The sequence below is a fragment of the Eumetopias jubatus genome, unplaced genomic scaffold (assembly GCF_037043125.1).
Source record: "Eumetopias jubatus isolate StellerSeaLion01/CBP00866 unplaced genomic scaffold, mEumJub1_p1.0 scaffold_3, whole genome shotgun sequence".
In the NCBI taxonomy this organism is placed as follows: domain Eukaryota; kingdom Metazoa; phylum Chordata; class Mammalia; order Carnivora; family Otariidae; genus Eumetopias; species Eumetopias jubatus.
The window spans coordinates 24,936,725-24,948,995 of record NW_028274809.1 but is presented as its reverse complement, the minus strand read 5'-3'; positions in this window follow the sequence as shown (position 1 = coordinate 24,948,995).

Below are 12,271 nucleotides of genomic sequence, written 5' to 3'. Positions count from 1 at the left end.
AAAAAAAAATAACACAATCCTACAAGGCGGAGCTGTTTCAATTTTTGACCTGTAAAAATACATTAATACATTACTCCAACAAGGAAAAATGTAGGAAAGAAAACTTAAAATGGTATCAGTAATTGGGAATATCTATGCACTTTCCATTGTTCTCAGCTACGATATATATTATATATAATATATATAAATCATACATATATATCATACACACAATTTGTTTAATGAATAGTGTTTGGTGACAATATCACTGGTCAATTTTGACCATAAATCAGTCTAACGTAATAATAAATTAATTGATAAGCAATGGATTTTCCATATAAGCACATCTCAGTTTACAATTTTCAAGGAACAAAGAGAGTCCATGTCTAGAAAAATAATCTGAGAAAACATAATTCTCATCATTGCCTCTGATCTCAACCATAGATAGGGCATCAATTAGTTCTTCCTCCGTAATTCCCTCACTGCAAATTCTCTTCAAGAATGAATGTTATTTCTCAATTACAAATTATATAATTTCATCTCAGAATTTCCCAAGACCCACCTAAAAATCTCAGGAAATAACTGGACATTTAAGAGTGTGAGGGCTATTAAATATACTTCAACATTTGCATACTTGTAAAACCCAAAGAGCATAACAATGCGCTAAGAGAACTGCAGTGATGGATGAAACCACCATGAATCAAAATATTTGTATAAAAATAAACCATTTCTGGCACTATAAGCCCTTGCTAGGTACAATTTTAATACTTGTTGTGAAGGAAAACTTTGGCAATCCACTTAGACTTAATTTCTATATAGGTTAGTAGCTCGAACTGTTAACTGAACTTTTTCATAGTTGAAATAGAGGAATAGGAGGGAGAATTGGTAAAAAGGAATAATGATTGTTCTGAGGTAATAAGATCTGCTAGTCCAGCCTCTAACTCCACATCAAACTCCTGCTGGAGAAACAGTGATCGGGGGGAGTAGATGGGGGATCAATGTGAGGTCTTAGGACATGAATAGTTGCATGTCAGGCAATAATCCTAGAGAAGATATCTTTCACAAGTTCTGGGACTATTCCAAATGGGGATCACAGTCAAAGGGACAGCTGCTTATAACCACTTCTGAAAATAGTTATTTGGGACCTACCACTGCTGCCATTCTTGTGTGTTCCCAGAATCATATGCACTGGTGTTCCTAATCAAGACTTCTGATGGAAAAGAATGAAAAACCGACAAAACCTCCTTTTCTAAACTTTATTTCTCAAAGTGCTTGCTATTTTTCTTCTTAGCAATATAATGTATGATAGCTCATTCATCCCTAATTTTTAAAAAAAGGACAATGAATTCTACTTAATTGGGATAATTTAAAATATTATTAGAAATGTGAGAAATAGGATTTAATCTATGAATTACAAGGAGTTTGATGTAACGTAAATATACCAAAATTTAAATGCATAATACATACAACTTCCCAACTCTCCTTTTGGAAAAAATTATAAATCATCATGTTCTTTTTTTAGGAACATATTGATGGTGATAATGTGCTTGATGATATTAAAAGCTACTGCCTGAAATGATAAAGGGTAAATACAATGGCTATTTGAAATTGTCTTCACTAAAATCTGAGGGAAATAATTCATTTTAAAAATCAATAATTTCCTGCTTATATTCATTTCAGGCAGATATTTCCATAGACAACCCACTTTAGTATATTTGTGAAAACTAAATAAGGGTACAAAATGATTTGAAATAAAATAAAACAACATCAAAGCTAAAAATCCAAAGTGCTACACACAGATTAAGACCATATATCAAGGGGCGTCTGGGTGGCTCCGTCGGTTAAGCGGTTGCCTTAGGCTCAGGTCATGATCCCAGAGTTCTGGGATCTAGCCCCATGCCGGGCTCCCTACTCAGTGGAGAGCCTGCTTCTCTCTCTCCCTCTGCCTGCCTCTCTGCCTACTTGTGCTCTCTCTCTCTGTCAAATAAATAAATAAAATCTTTTAAAGTTTCTTAAAAAAAAAAAGACCATATATCAAAGCACTACTGACAGAAATAAGTGACATAATTAGCACCTTTGTAAATTCCTCTAAATGTACAAGTCAGTAAGAGGAATATTTGATATTTGGTGGTAGGGGCTGGGGCAGGGTGTTAACTCATAAACACAGGGAACCCTAACAAATTCAATAGTATTTTTGAATTTATATGATGAGTGTTAAATAAGAAAATCAAAATTAATAACAAAACTAAAAACTCTTTCTAATAGAAAAGGCACTCTCTAGACTGGTTCTTTAGTAGGATATTGACTGACAGTGAAAGATTGAGACTGCTTTGTAAGAACAGAATGAGTTGGTTCCTGATTCATGGATGCAATTAGAACCACTCAGGGGTGGCGGACAATAGGATCTAAAAGGAAAGCCAGCATGGAGTGAGATAAAGGAAGGAGACTGGCTGAATGTTATGTGGTGGTCATTTCATTTCTAGCAGTCTAATTTACCCTGTTCAATATCCCTGCTTCTCTCATAAACTCAGCACATCGTCTTTTTTAAAAACTCAGGCCTTGAATATTAATTACACTCGTTTCTATTACCTTGTGACCCTGTTGGTAGACTAGGACTAATCTAAGTTACACCACCAAATACCTGGTTAAGGGTTACCATAGTAACTACTATTGTCATTTATGAAACACATTCATCTGCTCATAATATCTTTGTTTAAAATATATCAGGACATCTTCATTTGATAAATATCTTTTTAAATTATTTGTATTCAAATATGTAGATAACACATCTATCCTCTAAATTTGTGATCAACCATAGGTTAAAGAAAATGTCATATTAATGATAGATAATAACAAAATCAATGGAGGAAAATCAGTGATATTGGCCTGGGTTATGGTTTAATATTCCAGTTTACTGGTTTGCATTTAAGTAAAAAGTATAGATGTTGCTATAGGGGATCTCGGTTATAGCAAAAGTCAACACCTGTACCTAATAAACAACTGCTATGTTAAAAGGTCTTTATTTCAAGGGTATAACTCATAGTTGGTTTGTCCCAGAAACTCTGATAGAAAACTAAGCATACATCCCTACTACCCATATTATTCTGAAGCGCTACCTGTCAGCTGAATAAAATAACACGTAATGGAGCTTGTAAGCTAAATTTCTACCTAACCCTCACTCCAAATAATAGCCTAAATAAAAATAAAAATAACTCTCTCTTTACTTTTACTTTTTGTCAAAATGGACAATTTACAATATTCTTGAAAATTTCCAAATGGGTAAATAGGAGAGAGAACTATTTTCCTGACTGAACTCACTGGCTATGGGAAGTTTGCGGTTATTGCAAGAAAGCAATCACAAACTTGTACCTCTGAAACAAATAATACATCGTGTGTTAAAAAAAAAAAAAGAAGATAGCAGGAGGAGAAGAATGAAGGGGGGGAATCGGAGGGGGGAGACGAACATGAGAGACTATGGAATCTGAAAAACAAACTGAAGGTTCTAGAGGGGAGGGGGGTGGAGGGAGGGGTTAGCCTGGTGATGGTTATTAAAGAGGGCACGTTCTGCATGGAGCACTGGGTGTTATATGCAAACAATGAATCATGGAACACTGCATCAAAAACTAATGATGTAATGTATGGTGATTAACATAACATAATAAAAAAATAAATAAATGAAAAATTAAATTAAGCAAAAGATACAAAAAAAAAAAAAAGAAAGCAGTCAACTTTAGAAGAGCAAAAGCTGCCCCTCCCATTAGTAGTAGTTTTTCTCAACACACACGGTTTTGAGGTGTTCCAGGGTTAATCACTGAGTGAGCGTTATTAGTATAGCCCTGTGAATTAAACACCTTATTATGACATGCAGAGCCCTTACCTGATTCCTTAATTATCTAAATAAATGTGTCCAAACTATGATGGAAAACATTTAATAATCACAACTTACAGACTTTCTTCTATGTGGCAAAATCTGTTCGGTATTTGTATGTAGATCTTGAAGATTTTGCTCTTGCCTGCAGAATTTTTTTTCCAAAAAATACATTCTGTCATACATTATATTAGTTGTGCCCTATCGTGAAAAGTTTAAATGCCTATAAAATGTAACATAAAAAGTTATCTCATGAATTTGATTAAAAACCATTTTCTCTTGAAAGTGCTTTAAAAAACAATAAGGATGAAAGGACAGAGGATTTGAGTTTTCCAGGTAAACATAAATCTTTGAAACAAAACTGTCTTTGTAAGCTTTTTTTAATACCAAAACTATAAAAACAGAATATGAAGGAAAAATGATTTGAGAAAACTGCCCCTAAGAGAGAGCCAAATTCTTTCCCATATAGTCTATTTATAGTACTCTTGCCTGTCCATATATACAATGATTCTGCAAACCAATATTGCATACCTGTTTATAAACATGGGGCACAGAACTTGAATTATGAGAAAGTCTCAAAAAGTCCATGGTTTTCCCAAATTTAACATTTTGTAACTTCAAATTTATGATGATGCTTTTTTTTTTTTTTTTTTTGCTTTTAACTGCCTTAGGTATCATTCTACTGTTAATACCAGGATAGTATACCTGGTATATAGTTACCATTTATTGAGCATTTACTGCATGGTTGATACTGTTTCAAATGTACTGTCTCATTTAATCCTCACAACTATGAGGTTGATACTAGTATTAGAATTTCAGATGAGAAAACTGAAGCTTAGAAAGTTCAAGTAACTAACCCATCTTTACATGGTTAGGATTCAAACCTGGGCTATTTAATTCTTAAGTTCTTCTATTGAATCTCTGCAGTATTTTACCTAATATTATCATTTTGAAAAGTGGACTAAACTTATCATTCTACTTGAAATATTATAAGTGTATTTATATAATTAGGTGACAATATTAGAAATGTGTATTATAATTAGAAATTATAATACAATAGAAAAGTAGCATATATTATTAATATATTTGATCTTGTTTCTAAGTCTGACATATTCACAAATACACCTGGTTATTAAATAACTATTATAGACATCAAATAAAATAATTGTAAATGTCATAAAATAGTTAAACTAATCCATATTGTCAAGACCCTTCTTATAGGTTTTATTTTCATATATAAAATATTGATATTTGGATCATGTGAAAATAATAGGAGCTTAGGCATCACAGATCCATCACGTGCACAGGTGTGTGCCATTTGGTAAACTACTTAATTTCTTTAATCTTTTGTTTCCTTGCCTGTGAAATGAGAACAGTAATGTCCATGTTGCAAAGATTAGGTGAGATATTGTATGAGAAAGGCTTAGCATACTTCCTGACATACAGGCCTTTCATAAAGGTTAGATATTAGGATTCCTTGGCTTTTTTTTATTATGTTATGTTAATCACTATACATTACATTAGTTTTTGATGTAGTGTTCCATGATTCATTGTTGCATATAACACCGTGCTCCATGCAGTACGTGCCCTCTTTAATACCCCTCACCAGGCTAACCCATCCCCCCACCCCCATCCCCTCTAGAGCCCTCAGTTTCTTAGAGTCCATAGTCTCTCATGGTTTGTCTCCCCCTCTAACTCCCTCCCCCTTCATTTTTCCCTGGCTTTTTACCAATGAAGAGTTGTGCTTTTTAAAAAATGTATAACAATTAAGAAAAGCATACTAAACTGTGAAATGAAAAAAGTAAAATGTTGGACATCTTGAATTGGAGACACTATGGTATATCCAAGTGAGGATACTCAGCAGGAAGTAACAACAGGAGGGCCTGGAACTGCTGGAAAAACATAAGAGCTCAGAGTAATCTACACAGTGGTAAGACAGGGGAAGTGACCAAGAAACTAAGACAAAAGGGAGGACCACGGCTAGATAGAAGCTTAAGAAAAACTTATTTTTCTTGCATATGTTGTCTTCACTCATTGTCTCTTTAAAGATAGGTAACCAAAATCTAAGTCTAAAGGGTTCTCAATAATATTCAAGGGTATTATTAGAATATTGCCTCTGCTGAGAAGTGGGTTTGTGATTTTAGCCAATTATGTAATGAGTCTCAGTTTCCTCATCTACAAAATGGAGTTCATACCACCTACCAAGCAAGTTTTAGGGAACACTGAAGTCAATGCATTCAAAGTACCAGCAGTCACAGTGCTCATGCAGAGGAGGCATTATAATTGATACAGACTGCCAACAGTAAAGAGAGGTGGTAAATCAGAACAATGTAAGGTGAAGGTAGTATATTACAGGAAAGCAGTTTTCCTATCAGAAAAGCATAAAAGTATGTTAAAAGAATGGCACAAAAGAAAAAAGTGAAAATTGTATTTAGTGTGTTTCTTACAGTGCAGATCCAAAAGAAGTAGTAACAGAGATTGAAATGTCAAAGGCCTTGAAGTAAAATATTTCCCAAGCTAATAAAGATCTACTTTATTTGTAACTAAGTGAAGCATGCACACATAACTTCGTCTTTTTACCACCTTTTGATTTTCATTCCTTTTAGGAAAGTGCTTATCTTTTGCTGCTATTTTTTAACACTGCATCCTCCACTCACAACTGGAAGTGCAGATTTCTAACTCCCTACTCTGCCTATGCCCCCACCTGCTTATGCATTTTTCCCTCTGGTCTAGTTAGACACAGTCTTATAAATACATGCTGGCATAAAACCAGGAGCACAATATGTTCGTATACTTTTATTCCACATTGTGCAATTTTTAAAAGTGAGAATTATTTGTGATAGTACACTGGTTAGAGGTATGAATGTCTAATACAGAGACTGTTGAGAAAAAACAAAAGCAAAATATCTTATATATAAGAAAATCAATCTTTCAAAGATCCTTCACAAATCCACCCAACTATGAAGGGTAGTCAGGATGGTAAAAAAGTATTTCAGTGGGACTCCTAGCCACAGAGACATGAAGTTTGAGTTTCATTGGTTCTATTTTTCAGAGACCTGGAAAGGATACCCGGGCACAGTGTACTTGTAATAGAGCCCACCCTATGGGTAGAAAGGACCCTCAGAAGTCACTGAACCCAAACCCCACCCCTCAACATCATGACCAGTTGTTCCTCAGCTGCCTCATTCATTCCTTATCATAGAAGGTTAAATCAGAGCTCACCACCCCTCACATGAAGGAACTCACTACATCCCAGGACAGACCATTCCAACACTGGGAAGCTCTAACTGTGAGAAACTCCTTGATGGTGTTCAATCGAAATCTGATGCCTTACAATTTCAAACAGCTGTTAATGTTTCTGTTCTCCAAGGCTACACAGAACAGTGCTAACCCCTGTTCTATGTAACAACCCTCTAACTTTTGCAGATGGTTATCATGCCCCCTTCCCAAGCCTCCTCTTTTCCATACTTGGCATCTCCTTCTTTCTTTAATCATTCTTCAAGGGAAATGGTACTCCATTATTCTGTTAAAATATAGTTTTCTTTGTAAAAAGTAAAGAAAGAAATCACATGTCCAAATCTGTTACCAAGAGTATAATTAAGTTGATATTCACAATTTCTTTCATGATATTACATTTTAATTGTGTAAATGTAAAATTTTAAACTGGATGTGTTCTTCTCCTTTTTCACTAGAAATGAAGAGAGTATGTGTTGTGCCACCAAGGAACACTCCCATGTCTTAACTGACTTAATACACACATGGGACAAATGACACCTTGCCAGATAACTATTCATTCTGATTAATAATGTAAGCATGTAATATGGTTATCATTGCATAAATTATGGCAATCAGAAATTCAAATTGCTGTGATTCTTCAGCAGCCCAATTCATCCACATCCATTCTCAGGAAAATTCATAGTACCCATTTATTTGAGTCCTTTGGCCTGCCTCCCTCAAGTGATTTTCTCCTAGGTGAATTCAATATGTAGACAAATGACATCCTGTCTATCATTTTTAAGCCCTTTCTTTTTAAACTTCAAGTCAAATAAGAAAGTACCTTTGCTATTATACACTTAAGTTGGAAACATGCCTTCTTCAAACTGGCTAATACTTAATTGTGGCAAAGTTACTATCATATTATTCATATACTATTATTTTAAAAACTTATGGCAAAACTTTTATAATATGTAAGGGTAACATTGAAACTGTTTAGTGACTATAATGGCAAAAAGGGACATCAGAATGGATCACAGCATATGCCAGAACAGAAATATGCAGGTCCATGATTTTGCCAGGTATTAATTCTTTAGTTGATCTGGAAAGTCTAAGAAAGGGGTGCTGGAAGGGGTGAGGGGGCAGATCTGGGAAAGCCAATCAAGTAAGAATGTATTTCAATATTTTAACAATCAGTAAAGTTGTAAGGAACATAGCACTTGAATAATAGTCCTAGTAATGATAAATACTTTTCTTCTCATATTCTTAAAGGACACAAGGATTTACAGGATTTTGAAAACGCCAAACAAAAGTCTTCACGTTCTTAGTTGAAATTAAGAATAAACATTAAAGTCATTTTTCATATATGTGAACAGGAAGCATTGAAAAGCATTTGATCTTGACTTGGTATGAAATCAAAGATGTCTTTAGTTTAAACCCTTCATGTGCTATATCAGCACATATACAATTACTACAGACTTTAATCAAGAGAGAAGCTGTCTGAAAAAAATTAACCTTGAAATAACCACAGGAAATATGATGAGATGAACAATTCATGAATATGAGAATTATTCTCTATAGTGAGCTTGATTATGGAGAATGTAGTCTTAAACCATGACAAAGCTCTAGCAGATATATAAATAACATTATAACCTTCAGGTGTCTTTTAATTTGCTGTGCTAGAAAAGACTTTTAGAAATGTTTAAGATAGTCCCAAATTATGGATATTATTGCACAAACCCCTGGCTTTTCCCTGAATCATGTTTCTATCAAGTGTAACACATTTTGTGACATTTTTCATACAAATTAGCCTCATTCAGAAATTTCACTAAAATTTATTTTCTTTTGCATGATGGTACTTTTTTACAAAGACCAAAGTTTGAGTTTCTTGCTTGTTTTGTTTTATAACCACTTCCTGATAATTACAGTGGATACTATCCTGTTGGCTTATATAGCAGATGAATGACTAGTTCCAGAATATGAGTCTCACCACATGCCAGATTCAAATCACAAAATTACCATAAAATAATGGGACTTCTGATTCACTCACATGTAGTCAAAATCCTTGAATACCCAAAACTGACTATATATGCCCTTGAAACAAAGATATTTTGGATGTCTTGACATATTTTATTCTTTGCAGACCTGGAACAATTGAAATGTTTTTGTTTTTTCCTTTTTTTTTTCATTTATAAATCTAACTTCACAGTGCTCCTTCTGCCAGTGAGAAATATGGTACTTACAGAAATTTATTTTTATAGAGCCTATAAATATTGAGTGAAAGCTGTTAAAACTGTGGGAGACAAACTTCATCTGCACCTTTCAAAGAGTGACTGAATCAGTTTGTAGGAGTGAAATAACATGTATCAGATCTAAATTTGCTAAACAAAATTAGCTGCGTGCCATTGTTTGTCTTATCTCTTTCTCTGGCTCATGGTGTGCTAATTCTGGCCACAAGCAATACAGTAAGCACAGAAATAACTAATGCCCCTTTCACCAACAGTTGCATAAAATGTTTTGTCTAGTTCAATTTATCTTAGAGCTTTTTATACTTTCAAATTTCATCCTGTACTTAAAAAAAAAAAAGAAATAAAAAAGGCCACTAAAGAATGATACTGGAATACCAATCACTTCAATTTCCGTTAATTCTAAGTACACTTTTAGAGGTTTCGATGTATCACCAGGGATAATGGGCTGCTAAATTTGAAGTTTAAACAACTGGGAAATATTGTTAACTGTTCAACTGATATTTTTACGTAGTAAAAGTATAACTTGAAATACCAATCCTGTTATTGTTACTTAAATGTGTTAATATATTAGTTAAAAATTACCATATATCTGAACTAAATACTGATTTTAATTTAGATGCACTGTTTCATTCACAGCTAGTAATAATGTCTACTGTAGTTAAAATGTTCACATTTAACTCAGCCAGAGGGTAAAAGTCAAAGACAGATTGTTATCCATGCTAAATAATAAATGATTAAAAATTCAATGAGCTATATATTTCAAGGGGTAGGGCCTTAGTAATACAGTTTTTACATACCAAAACTGCAAGATTCCTTTAAATTACACATTATAAACTATAGACTGTCTAAGGGACAGTATTACATGACCCATACTTAAAAATATGATATCAAGAAAATAGATATATACCTGGATTTGGCATGGTCATATTTAGAGAAATATATTCTGATAATGATCTCTATGTAGCCCATATTTTCATCAGAAGACATTACTGACATGCTTTACAGCGTGATTTTAGTCCACAGGATTTTTTTTTCTTGAAGCCATGTGTTCTTCTTCATTAATAGTGGGATAACAACTACATGAAGTAGAAAAATAAATTAAAATTACACTCAAAGTTCTTAGTAAAAGAAGAATGATGTTATTTCTTAAAAAATATATATATATTTTTTAACATAGGGAGAGTTACCATAAAGTTTTTTGTTTTGTTTTTTTTTAAGGCTTCAGCTTCAGAGCCCTTCTCTTGCATTGGTGCATTCCAATGCTTTGTTCTTAATTTGTATTTCTATTTCTGAATTGTTTTAAAAGAAGTTCCCAAAATTGTATAGTGCAGGACCCAAAACCTTGGCTATACCTCTGCTTTGAAGTTTTTTTCAAGAAGACAAAGCTTACATGATTGTGTCCTTTAATATACAAAACACAAACAAAGAACTATGGAGAATCCAATGAAGGAGAAATAGAATATAACCTAAAGGATTTATTGGACAAGTTTCTTCACATGACTTCAGGGAAAACAAAAAGAGCTGTTGACCTGAAGGCAGAAGGATCTGGTGTGCTAAGTGCCCCTTTCCCACACAGTGGGGTAAGTACAGTGGAGGAGCCATGCCTTTGAGAGACATCCCTAAGGTCTGTCACTTACACAGAAGGCAGAACCAGCTGGTTCTCAGGACAGGGCAGACATGTAACTGTACCAGACAAACGCTCCAGTCAGGCTTCACCCTTACATAGTACTCCTTTATATCTCTATTTCCTCATCTACAAAGTAGGAACAATAATCCCTGACTCAAACTCTCTCATGAATTCTTAGAGGAAAAACAATCAAGAAAGTTATAGAAGAATTCAGACAGAAGTGCTAATGTCTCCATGCCCAACTCTCTCATTAATAGACTACTCTGCAGACTGTTAGGTAATTTTGAAAGTTACCTTAAGTCTTTCAAGCCATTATAAACTAAGGCACAATGAGGGTGCTGCAGTGACCTAGAAAGGCTGACTTTCTTACAACCTGGTAATTGAAGAAGAAATGTCTGAAAGAGCATCTTTCATTCACAGAATCTGACTATAAATACTATAATCATTTCACCAATTTTCAGAACGCAGAGTGGATCATCTAAAAGAGCAGCTGAGAGAATCCCAGTCACCTCTCTGTTTAGTTATGCTAATGTGCTTTCTTCATAGGACGCTTTTTTAAATGGTAGGCATATGTCTATTTGTCTATTTTAAGATACTAAGAAATCTCAGTTATAACAAAGTTGTATTATCACATATATCTAGGAATAGAAAATATCACATTTGGTCTGGAACCCCTTTTTCATGAAATACTTATTAGCATCTCTCTGAAGGCAAATGTGTCTCCCAAAGGTTTGGAAAACCACTTTAACATGTTTTTTATATTGTGTTTTATTGGCCTCATCTATCCTTCCTTAAAAGGAGAAAGTTGGCACCTTGAGCTTCTTATAGGTCCTCCTGTTCCTAACATGTCCTGAAATACATTGATGAATCAGTACATGCTTACTGCTTAAAAACTTATTAAAATTTTTAAATAGGAAATAAGAAATAGCAAAGTAATGACACATAAAAATAGTGGGCCACTAAAACAGTTACATTTAAGAATGGTATTCACATATATTTAACTCACCAAAAATAAAACCAACAGAAATACTTTGTACCATATTATGAACAGACTCTAAAAATGGGAATGGGGACAAGTGATATATTCTTGGAAACAATCCATTGAAAGAAATATCCTAGGAAGCTCAAGAAAGCAACTAAAGAAATTCCCAGGGTAAACATGCCTAATATCTATTATTAAGATTTCTATAATTATGTTTTGAGAACCGCTTACTTTGTGCACTGTATGGTTTAATTACAAATAATAACCATCCATGAATGAGCTTAAAATTGTTTCAGCAAATGTATGTTATTTTTTTTACTTAAAAATATTTTTAAAAAGCTTACTATATATGT